Below are 9,981 nucleotides of genomic sequence, written 5' to 3'. Positions count from 1 at the left end.
CTTTGTAGGCTGTTCTTTCCAATGAATATCCCAGAAAAATTGCTTCAAAAACTTTAGAGTCAATTTTTCCCACATATTCAGAGTTGTCTTTTAGAATATAACACTTGCTTCCAAATACATGTAGATGCTTCACTGTAGGCTTCCTGTTACACATGATTGAGTAAGGTGATTTGCCATGAGCTTTGTTGATGAGATATTTATTTTGAGTGTAGCATGCAGTATTAACAGCCTCTTCCCAAAAACTAGTTGGCAACTGAGCATCTTGTAGTAAGGTTCTAGCAGCTTCAACCAATGTTCTATTTTTCCTCTCAACTACTCCATTCTGTTGAGGTGTTCTAGCTGCTGAAAATTCTTGAACAATGCCTTTGCTTTTGCAGAATTCACTTAATGTTGAGTTTCTGAATTCTGTTCCATTATCACTCCTCAATCTTTTCACACTAACTTTTCCTTCAGCTTGCTTCTCAATTTTCTTGATGTGTTTAATTATAATGGTTGGAGTTTTATCTTTAGAGTACATGAACTCAACCCAAGTGTATCTCGAAAAATCATCAACCATGACAAGGGCATATTTGTTCCTTGAAATGGACAAGACATTTACTGGCCCAAACAAGTCCATGTGAATAAGTTGCAGAGGTGCACTTATAGAATTCACATATTTTGACTTGTGACTTGATCTTTTCATTTTTCCTTTCTGACAAGCTTCACAAACTTCCAGTTAAGCAAATTCCAGACTGGGCATGTCTCTCACAAGCTCCTTCTTCACTAAGGTGTTGATTGCTTTGAAATTCAAGTGAGATAGCTTCTTATGCCATAATTTGCTTTGCTCTTCTGATGCCTTGGTGTAGAAACAACACACTCCATCCTTATTTGTTGAGTCTAAGTCTGCAACAAACAAGCTTCCCTTTCTTACTCCTTTAAGAGCAACTTCACCAGTCTTTTTGCTAATAAAAGCACAATCTTCTTTGTTGAAAACAAATTGAAAACCTCTGTCTGCAAATTGACTAACACTTAGAATATTTACTTCTAATCCAGCAACTAGTGCTACATCTTCAATGACAACATTTCCAGAAACAATCTTGCCATATCCCATTGTGAATCCTTTGTTGTTGTCTCCAAAGGTCACCAAAGGGCCAGCCATCTCCTCAAATTGTGATAGCAGGGCCTTATCACCTGTCATATGCCTGGAACATCCACTATCAATGATCCATATGACCTTCTTTCCTTTGCCCTGCACACAACGAGGATTAAGTGTATTTAGCTACCCAAGCTGTGTTGGGCACTTTCTTCTTATTAACTGATTTTGCAGAAGTAGAATGAGAATTTTCAGATAAATTGAAATTCATAGACTGTTGAGCATTTTCCCTTTCAGATATAGAACCAATTTTTGATTCTATGAGATCAATTCTCAATTTGTGGCAACTCTTCATCACTTTCATGTTGCAGGGAATGCAGTCAAACTTGTCACAGAATAGATATGGATCATTAGCCTTAGCTTCATTGTACTTGCAGACTCCTTCAGGTGGATTGCTAACAATCTTTTTGCAAAGATGAGTTAGGTGATTCATTGATCCAAAATTCTCACACATCTTTCTTGGAGCATCTGCAACATAAGAAAAATTATTGCTTTTGTTTATCCCAATCTTTCCATTTCTATTCTTCTTTTTCTTTTTGACCTCTTCAGCTTTAATCTCCTTCACAGGCTCCTTAGTTTCTTGATTGGATTTTAGAGTTTCAACAGAGATGGAAGACTGAGTTGTCTCATCATTTTTCTTTTCCTTGTCCTCATCAGCTATCTCATGTTTGATGATCAACTCTTCTCCACTGAAGTTCACCTCACATGCCTTGAACAAAGGTGATTCAACTTTCTTCAAAATAATTGGAACATTCTCAGTTTCAGTTGATTTTCCTTTGTCACTGACATACTTCTTTTTGTTGTTCAAACCCTCATAATCAAGACCAATGGCAATGTTTGCACATGGCTTATTCTTTTCATGATATTGGCCAACCAACTCAGAAGCATTTTTGAAGGATTTCAGCTTCACTTCATTCTTTTCCATCCTTTCTCTCAATACTGCTTCAATTTCACTTGCACACTTTAATTTGTTCTTTAAGTATGCATTTTCTTGCTTAGCAGCATCAAGCTTAACCAGCAACAATTCAGTCTCTTGTTTTTTACTCTCAAGTTTTTCATTGATCTTTTTCAATCTGCTAACTTCCTCATTTGCAGCAACCATGCTTGTATGAATGTGGAACATTTCTGTGCTCATCTTTTCAATAGTTTTCTTATATTGACTCACATTTAAATCATTTGTGGTAAGAGTTGGTACCTGTGATTTAGATGATGAAGAGTCTCCTTGCTCCAAGGCCATGAGTGCATAGTTTCCAACTTCTTCATCTTCATCATTATCAGAATCATCCCAGCTCTTGCCCTCAGCAATATAAGCTTTCCCTTGTTGCTTCTTTGGAAGAGCATCATACTTTGCTTCCAATTCAAGATAGGCTTTGTCTTTCTTTGCCTTTTTGGGTTTCCTACATTCTGTAGCAAAATGGCCCAACTCATCACAGTTAAAGCACCTTATGTTTGATCTGTCAACAGATCCAGTTTTGTAGCCAGTTTTGCTATCAGAAGTGTACTTCCTTTTCCTTTCCAGCTGCTATCTTTGTTAAAGGACTGTCCTTTGCTCTTGAAAAATCTTGGTTTCTTCACTCTAATGTTAGAGAATTTTCTAGCAAAGTAAGCCATTGATTTATCTAGCTCATCAAGCTCATCAAGAGTGTAGAACTCATCATCTTCATCCAATTCCAGTATGACTTGCTCTTTAGTGTCATTGACTCTTTTCACACTTGTAGAAATTTCTGGAGTTTGGGATCTTTGCTCATCATTAGAGGTCTGACCATCATTCACAATCAGTGCACTTGAGCCATCCATTGCATATCCTTGACCAGCCCTTAATGATTTCTTTTGAATCATTTCAAGTTTATAAGTTTTCAGAACCCCATAGAGCACTTCTAGTGTGATTCTACTCAAATCCATTCCTTCTCTGATTGTAGAGATCTTTTGTTCCAAATGATCAGGGAGAGTAAGCAAGAACTTCAAATTCACTTCTTCAACATCATAAAATTTATCATGAAGCTGCAAGTCATTTATCAGCTTATTAAACCTTTCAAACACATCAGTAATACCTTCCTTTAGTTTAGCCATAAAACCCTCATACTGAGAAATCAATATCCTTCTTTGATTTGACCTAACCTCCTCAGTTCTTTCACAGAGTATCTCAATCTTTTCCCAGATCTGTTTAGCAGTGTCACAGTTGACAATGTTATTATACATTACATTGTCAAGTGACTCAATTAGTATCAGTTGCAAAGCACTGTCTAGGGAAACTTTCTCTCTTTCAATATCAGTATACTCAGAGGCATCTTTGGGAGCAAAATGAGCTGGAATAACCATGTCTCCATCTGTGGTTTCCTCAACTCTAACCATAGGAGTGAAGGGCCCGTTCTTGAGGATCTGAATGTAAAGGTGATTGGCCATTCTTATAAACAACAACATTTTCTTTTTCCATAAAGTGTAGTTGGCCTTATCAAAGGGAGGAATCTTGATACCTGATTTTCTGTGTATTCATTTTTCCAAGATCTAATTTGTTTGCTTTCAGATTTTGCTCTGATACCACTTGTTAGGTATGAATACAACACAGGGGGGGGGGTTGAATGTGTTTTGGCATAAATGTTTACTTTTTGATCGACTTAGGGTTTAGCAGTTGGTTGTTATCAATGATTTTGTAGAATAGATGTTAAACATAAATAACAATGCAAATATGTAAAACAAAGATCTTCAAAACTCACTTAATTTTATATTAAAAATCAAGCAGTGTTTTGCTACAAAATCTCTAAGTTCTTGGTTTAGAACTTAGCTTCTTTCTTGAGAGAGAATACAATTTCTAATATGAATTCTTACTACTGACTAAGGACCAGTGTTAACTTTATAACTCAGTTAACTGCTGGTTTACACAGTGTGTAATAAGACATGCTATTAGCTTTTCTAAACTGTCACTTGTCATTTCTATTTATAGAAAAACAGATCTTCCATTTCTGGCTTAGCATATCTTTAGCATCCCGTGTTCACTTTAATCTTCTTTTGTCGGTTAATCTTTACCATTAATCTTGCACATCTCTCAAGCTGTTTTTTGTAGACTTGTCAATTCAGCTGTGTGAATTGTTTGTTGATTTGCAACCTTGGATATTGAACTGTTCTGCAATTCTGTACTTAGAGAAATTTCTTCACTTCGAGATCTCCAATTAAGCTGTAGAGAACTCGACATCTCGATAGGCATGTTGGCTTTTCGATATCTCTGAAACTTTATTGTTGACTTGACTTATCGACAACTCAGAGTTCTCTAGTGAATTTTGGTTTATCGATAACTCAGAGTTCTCTAATGGACTTTGGCTTATCGATAACTCAGAGTTCTCTAATAAATGTATACTTGTCGATATCTCTGAGTTCTCGAATGGGTATCTGACTTATCGATATCTCCAATAGCATTTCCTGAGTTCTCGATAGACAATTCCTGAGTTCTCGATAGGTCTTTCTGAGTTCTCGAATGACTTCTCTATAACACTAATTTTGTGACTTGTAGAGATCTTGACTTAGAATGTTTTTCACCAAACAGAATTATTCAATCCAAGCTTCTTCATAATTCTTCTGAGGCATGACCTTCTTGATCTTCTTCCAGATAGAATTCTTAGGCTTGACATTATTTAGGGAAAAATGCTCCAGTCTGCTCCATTTATATTTTATAGACATTAAGTGTTACAAGTATAAATTACAGATTAAGGTTACAATACAAGTAATCTTAGGGTTATTAATATGACTTAGTCTTGTTATGATATAGGCATGTCTTGCACAACAAAGATCAAAGTTTCCTTCTAATGTCTGTGAAGACATTTCCTTGTGACTCATCAGGTAATATCTGAATCATTGTCAACAAGTTGCCGATCTGTACCTATGTCAGATCCACTATCTGCAGATGCATCCAGGTGTATTAGTCCTGGGGAGGTAGACATTGACCACTGACATATGGCTATTGGATCAATATCCTCTCCTAACACCTGTAAAGGCAATTGGTCCATTAAAGAACCTTGAACAATTGAATCTGACCATAAAATGGTCGAAACTCTTGTTTCCATCAACTCATCCTTTGTGTGTGTAACCTTTCCTTGTGCATCAAGAATTGTTTATGTTTGAGGTGGTGACACTACATCGGATACCCTGGCCGACATGCGAATTTCAATAGACGCACCCTGTTGAGAGGATGAATCTAGTAACTATTTTAGTGCCTTTTCAACCATTACATCTTTTTGAGAAGATGTATGGGAGCTAGCAGTTGTCTTGTTTTAAATACTACTCATCTTTGTAGGAGACAGAGCTGCTGGGTTGACGTCAGAACCTTCCTTATGTGGTGCACTAAGACACTTTCTCCCTCACGCTCATTCATACTTCATTTTAGTGATAAGAGAGTGTTGGTTGGTTCTGTTTCTGTGTTTGTCTTTACAGTCTGGGATAAAAGTTGTGGGTTTTCAACCTCATGACTATCAAATGAAAGAATGCCATTGGAGGCTGAACCTGTATCACAGAACATATGGCAATATAGAGATAAAATGCACTTAAGATCTATAATGAATGAAAATTATGCATTTAATCTTTGAGAGAAATGATGTACAATAGTGATTTCAAAAAGATTTTAATGAAATAAGAAATCACCAATGTACAAAAAAGTTTGATTTACTCCTAAAACTGTTCGAATACACAAGTCTGCTTTTATGCCTAAAAAGATAAATGATTTGATAAGACACAGACTAATGACCTAGCAGTATTAAGAAGAGAAAGAAAGATTTTGTCTTTTAATATAAATGAGTTTTTGTAAAAGCATTGATCACTTAGGGTAAAGTCTAAGCAATTCTCATTCATATCAAAATCTCCATAATCTATCCTTATAAGATTATAATCAGTAAAATTGTTTATTGATAAATATCCTTAATAAGACTGATTATGCTGCTAATTTCAAAATGTAGTGAATCTGTTAGATGTAGCAACTCATATAAATCCACTAGAACTTAAAATCTCACAATTATCTGCAACAAAATATTAACAATATACCATCGTCTGATACTTGTCAAGTACTTTAGATACCAATAATTATGTTGCATCCTATTTTAAATATTAAAATAAGATATCATTGAGTTAAATACCAATTATCTATCAAAAGGACATCAGCATTCAATTTCATATATCATACAATTGTTAACTCCTAACAATTGTAATATCTCAAACAATATTGGTTCGATAAATAAAGCAACATTAACCAACATTGACTTGTTTGCAATCTTAGAAAAATATTCTAAGTTCCATATACTTTGATCCATTGAGTATTGCATCTATTATCAAAGTGTTTAGGAATTTGTAATTAAGTATAAAAATTATTCTAGGTGAACAACATATGGTTACTTCTAATAAAGCAAAATCTTCATTGACCATAGTTGTACTTCAAGAGATATTTTTGCACTTTTTATATTAGTATAAGTGACTGAGGATAAACATTGATTACTTAGAAGAGTTCTAAGTAATGTCATAAATACTAATACTTCACAATTAGTTCATAGTTAAACTCTTAACTAAGTATCATTGACTGATATGAGTCAAGAATTAACACACAACTAATCATGCTACAATCATGATTCTGATTTCAGTGAATTCTTGTGATATAAGCATTGCTAAATTCACTAAAACCAAAATCTCATAATTAACTTATAACACATAAGTTACAATCAATATACTATATATCAATTGTTGACAGATTTAGTTATAATCAATCATGCTGCTTATTTATTTTAAGTTGGTTTGAATTATGAAGCAAATAAAATCATTGAATTGCTTCAATTTCCATAATCCCAACTACCCAAAATAAATATTAAATAAATAAATACTAAATATCTATGAGTTAGATACTATCACCTAAATATTTATAATTATCCTTGAATAATCACCAAAATGATATATGACTTATATACATAGCAATCACCCTCTGGATAATTAGTAACTTTAGAAATGCTTTCTAAGCATATAAAATATTGAGAATTTTATACACATCACTTAGAAAATACTTCAACTTTTAATATCAGTGATTTTTAGAAATAAGCATTGATTACTTAGAACAAAAATTCTAAATAATATCACTAATACTAAAAGTATCACAATTATTCGTACATGATACAAATAACTATGCTACATACTATTTTAACATAATTTAAATTATGAGACTGATATGGAATGGAATTGTCTACAGTCATAATTTAAATTAATTAAAATAGTATTCAAACTTAATGCTATAATACTTAACTACCACAAATGTATATGACATTGTAATCATGATAATCAAGATAGTAGCACTAAGTACGAGGTACTGGATTACTGATAAATTCACAAGTCCTTTAAATATTGAAGATTTAATACTTGTGAACTTATATTAAGAATTCCTTACAGATGGTATTTCCAACTAATATGTAATGAATGATATCCCACACTTACAAACCAGTCTTGAGAAATTAACTTTATCAAGTGATTTAATAAATATTTTTGTTAGTAACTCTTTAACTAAAAGACATGCTCTCAAATTAAATGATATCTGGTGTGAAGGTGCCTTGTCATATAGTGTTCAAAGAGCTGTTGGATTTGAGGTTGTTTCTCATCATAACAAGAAATCAATCTTCTTCCACGAAGTTGACAGCTTCCTGAGATGCTTCTCCTGTCACTTAAGTTGACAGCTTCAGAGATGCTTCTCCTGTCTTTCCTACAACCTACATAATCTGTATCTATATAGCCAAACATGTTAAGCATAATATCTTTAGGGTACTTTACTCCAAGAGTTGGTAGTCCCTTAAGATATCTAATAATCTTGTTAATAGCTATACGATTGGATTCTCTTGGATCCACTTAGAACCTTGCACATTGGCATCTTGAGAACATTACATGTTGTCTATTAGCATTTGAGTAAAAGAGTGAGATCGTCATACCTCTATAGCTTGTCATTATACCTGAGTTGCACTTATCAAGCTTTAGTGGTTTCTGTTGGTAAGTAGTCTTGGCATGTTCAGAATCTTCTAAATTTTACATCTTCAGAAGATCCTTATACTTACTCGTATTGCCATCATCCTTTTGTTTTACTTGTGCTCCTAAAATAATTGTTCTTTTGGCTTGCTTGAGCTCCTAAAAGAATTATCCTAATGGTTTGCTTGAAGTAATTCCAAAAAGAATTATAACCTTTCCAACATGCTCCTCCGTACCTACTCTGCAATTACTTAGCAAATAATCTTGCACAAGTTTTGTTAGTAGACCAACATATAACATTATCATTTATGACCCCAAACTAATCCAAGATCTTTTAAGGTTACAGTTCTAGAAACAAGATATCCAAATTCCACAAATAAATTTTTCACTTTCTTTTGAAACTCTTTTCAACAATTCTCAATCTCAAAGCTAAACCCCCTAGTATAACTTCGAAAAGAAGTATACTAGGCCCAATTAAAATATACAACTATAATATAATATAATATAAACAACTTTACACAAAAAAACTTACACTAATTCGCAAACCCTGGACCCATCACCTTTCAAGAACTTCTTCTTTGCTTCATCGAATTACGCAGCTAAACAGCGCAAGCTAATCCTCACTGGAGGTTAAATTTGAAAAGAGGAAAATATGAGCGAAAGAAATGCTCAGCAAGATCATTATAGAGAATATAGGGTCATTTTGATATAAAATCGACGTCTGTATCAGTGCAGAACATTTAAAAATCATAATTGTTGAATCACAAAATTTTAGTTGAGGAACCCCAGAATTGGTTCCTTAATTGTATTCAAAACCATTTTGATATTTTTGAGCGAAATGCTTCAGCAATATTTTGAATCTTGACGAGAATAAAACTCGTAAAACAGTGTTTACGGAAATATCGTAAACAACAATAACATGAAACAATGATTATGGATTGAGTCATGAAATTTTACTCAAAACCGAACTCTTGAAATTAATACTTATTTTGCTGTCATATCAAATTAGATATCAATACGAACTTTGATGCTCACAACATTCCATAACAAAGTTAACATCAATCATCTATACTAATATCACCTTTTATATTTAACAACAACATAAGTATAAGCATAAATCAAAAACTGAATCAAAAACGCAATTCACTTTTAATCCAAAACAGAATCAGTTGATAAATAATTTGTTCTATGATTATCAAAACAATAAAGAAATTTAGATATCAATTTAGATGGAACCAATTATATTTCATGTTGTCTTCGATGATCAGTCGCGAAACAACACCGGTATCCCGCATCTATACCGTAAGTATAGGTACTACCCGTATCCCGAAGACATACTGTGGCGCCCTCCAAACCCGGGTCAGAAGTTTGGGGTCCACACACACACCTTAATTATAACCTGCTTATAACAATAATAAAGATAATAATAATATATGCAGTGACCCTACTTACCAACCACCACGGACCGTAACAGGTTAAAGTATGCACACAAGCCAAACACACTAATATATTACAAACCGTTCAAATCCCAACTATTTCAAACTCAAACTAAGTATTAAACATTATTACAAACTTTTACAAACTTAAATTATCCCAAAAGAAGCCTACTAGCTCAGCTTTCTCAACCTGAACCCCTAGCTCTCGTGCTGGACTGGGGATCCTTGCTACCAACTGGTTCCTTTTTAACTGGAAAGAATATAAACAACATCGCACAAATGAGCTAACTAGCTCAGCAAGTCACAATGACAAAACTGAGAATAATGATCATCAGGTGAATATGATTATGATATCAAGTGAACAATGGATTATGATTTAGAATTGGATATTATACTTTTAATTTAAAAACCAAGGTTAGGCTGCTGATCAGTCACGCACTA

Source organism: Apium graveolens, chromosome 2, assembly GCF_009905375.1.
Source record: "Apium graveolens cultivar Ventura chromosome 2, ASM990537v1, whole genome shotgun sequence".
Classification (NCBI taxonomy): domain Eukaryota; kingdom Viridiplantae; phylum Streptophyta; class Magnoliopsida; order Apiales; family Apiaceae; genus Apium; species Apium graveolens.
The sequence above is the reverse complement of the archived record's forward strand: the minus strand, read 5'-3'. Positions refer to the sequence as shown.